Source organism: Elephantulus edwardii, unplaced genomic scaffold (assembly GCF_000299155.1).
Source record: "Elephantulus edwardii isolate Elephantulus edwardi_28Jun2011 unplaced genomic scaffold, EleEdw1.0 scaffold00003, whole genome shotgun sequence".
Taxonomy (NCBI): Eukaryota; Metazoa; Chordata; class Mammalia; order Macroscelidea; family Macroscelididae; genus Elephantulus; species Elephantulus edwardii.
This window is the reverse complement of record NW_006399753.1, coordinates 1978123-1980788: the sequence shown is the minus strand read 5'-3', so window position 1 is coordinate 1980788 and position 2666 is coordinate 1978123. Positions and strand designations below refer to the sequence as shown.

At 55.1% G+C, this 2666-nt stretch overlaps 1 protein-coding gene across 1 annotated transcript in view; it reads right to left on the bottom strand.

Annotated features, from left to right (window-relative positions):
* Positions 1-2666, bottom strand: part of TSNARE1 (t-SNARE domain containing 1) — a 62144-nt gene that overhangs the window by 10194 nt on the left and 49284 nt on the right.

The window sequence follows — 2666 nt, the reverse complement described above, 5'->3', positions numbered from 1 at the left end:
GGAGGTGGGTAGTTAGGTGAATGGGGAGGTGGGTAGTTGGATGAATGGGGAGGTGGTTGGTTGGGTGAATGGGGAAGTAGGTAGTTGGATGAATGGTGAGGTGGTTGGTTGGGTGAATGGGGAGGTGATTAGTTGGATGACTGGGGAGGTGGGTAGTTGGATGAATGGGGACGTGGTTGGTTGGATGAATGGGGAGGTGGGTAGTTAGGTGAATGGGGAGGTGGGTAGTTGGATGAATGAGGAGGTGGGTGGTTGGGTGAATGGCGAGGTAGATAGTTAGGTGAATGGGGAGATGGGTGGTTAGGTGAATGGGGAGGTGGGTAGTTGGATGAATGGGGAGGTGGGTAGTTGGATGAATGGGGAGGTGATTAGTTGGGTGAATGGGGAGGTGGGTAGTTGGATGAATGGGGAGGTGGGTAGTTGGATGAATGGGGAGGTGGGTAGTTAGATGAGTGGAGAGGTGTGTGGTTGGATGAATGGGGAGGTGGCTGGCTGGAAGAACAGGGAGGTGGCTGGCTGGAAGAACAGGGAGGTGAGAGAATGGCTGGATGGGTGGTTGCGTGGATGAGCGGGTAGAAGAATGGGAGGGCGGAGAGTAGCCCTTTGCTCTCCATAGACCGAGTGAAGCCAGTGAATCAAGGTAAGGAAAACAGAAACAGGTCAAGACTTTGGGGAGATTCTCACAACCTCCATTCTGCCCAGCAATGTCATACACCTTTTGCGGCAAAGACGCTGATGCAGGGCACAGCTGCACCTCACTCCCCACAGCCTGCTCATACAAGGTAGCTGCACCTGCAAGGCCAAACCTCCACCTTCACACCTAGAAGCAGGTGGGAGCAGCGCTGGCGCCCATTTGTGAAGAGGGAATCAGCACCCCATCTGGAACCACGCTGGCCAGGCCTGACTCGGTATCCTCCAGTCAAAGCCCCCAGTGGGCACGTCGGCACAGTGAGAGGCACCGGACAAGAAGACTCCAACTGATGGGGACAGGCCTGGTGCGGCCGCCGGGCTGACCATCAACCTCCATTAGGACTAACAGCCCTCGGACAGTGAGCACCATGGCCATGGCTGGCTGCCACGAGCCCCCAGACACTGCTGTGTGCCAGAAAGTCACCAGGACCCCACTGTCCACGCAGGCAGCCTCTGTGGGACCCGCAGGCAGGTGTGGCTGACGGGAAGCAGATGAAGCCATGAAGGGAGGGGCAAGTTGTGTTTCAGGTGGGGCTCCCCTGGTCCCATCTACTCTCGGCTGGACACAAGAGGCAGTGGGGCCATTAGAATGGGCTCTGGGCTCTGGTCAGCACAGGACAGAGACATGCGAGGTGGAGCACGTCCCAGAGCAGAGACACGGAAGCACTGCTTCAGGAGCAAGAAGACCTGGTGACTTCCAAATGCCCAGGGAGCAGTTCTCCCACCGGGAAGGGTCCCCCCTCCCCGGACGAGACCCATGAGCCGACAGTTCTCCCACTGGGAGGCACCCCCAGGAAGGGGCCTGTGAGCTGATTGTTCTCCCACAGGGGAGGGGTCCCCCAAGAAGAGGCCTGTGAGTCGACAGTTCTGCCAACGGGAGCGGCCTGTGAAATAAGAGTTCACTGATAGGTAAGGGGCCCAAGAGCCAATGATTCTCCTATGCGTAAGTGGTCCCAGGAGTCAAGGGTTCTCCGACACATAAAGGGCCCTGGTTTCCATCACAGGAGTGGGTAAGGAGAGCCACCAGGAAAGAGCAGGAAACCTCAAGTTCAAGATGCTTTCAGACAGGGAACACATTCTAGGCCAAGTTCATTCTCAGTCCTGAGAGCTAAAATCAAGGCCAAGGTGGGGGCTGACGTAAGGCTGCTGACCAGAAGGTCAGCTGGGATGGAGGTCCTCAGTGCAGAGACCCTGCTGCCAGCCTCCTGAGAACTGGGGGTGTCAGGAGCCCTGGGGTGGCCCGAGGGTGCAAGAAAAAGAGCCTAGGAAGCCTGAGAGCAAGACTGAAAACGGAAGAAAGCCTAGTGAATGCTGAAATCATGCAATTATTCTGGTTGCTTCTAAAACCAGAACTCATTAAATGCTCCGGGTCTCTTCGTTCCCCTCCACGGCAGTGTTCACTCACAGTAGGCCTGCAAGCCCCTGGGGGTGGGGTGGGGTGTGTGTGTGTGTGTGTGTGTGTGTGTGTGTGCATGCTGACAACAGGCACAGTGGATCTGGGGTGTGTGTGTCCATGAACACCTATATGTGTGCGTGAGGTGTTTGTGAGTGTGTGTGATTGTAAGTGGGTGTGGTGTGTGCACAAGTGTTCACGTGTGGCGTGTTTTTGTGTGTGCTTGGATGTCTAGAGGTGTGAGTGTGCACGTATGCACGTGTATGTGTATATGCATGTGGGTGTGCACGTGCCCAGTGTGTGCATGTGACTGTGCGTGCACACATGCGTGTGTGTTTGTGTGCATGTGTGGGCACGTGCATGCTCTTCCCTTCACTTTTAAGAAGAAATAAATACCACTCCGATTCTCTCAACCACAAAATCTCTTGTCATAATTAAGAGCTTGGCAACCGTCCACCTGCAAAGACAGCCGTTCCACTTAATGGAGTAATCGCCAAATTTTACCTACTGATTTATTTATTTACTGGCTTATTTATATGCAGATGCTAACGAGGCAGCTCAGGCCCTGCCTGCAGGCTGGCTC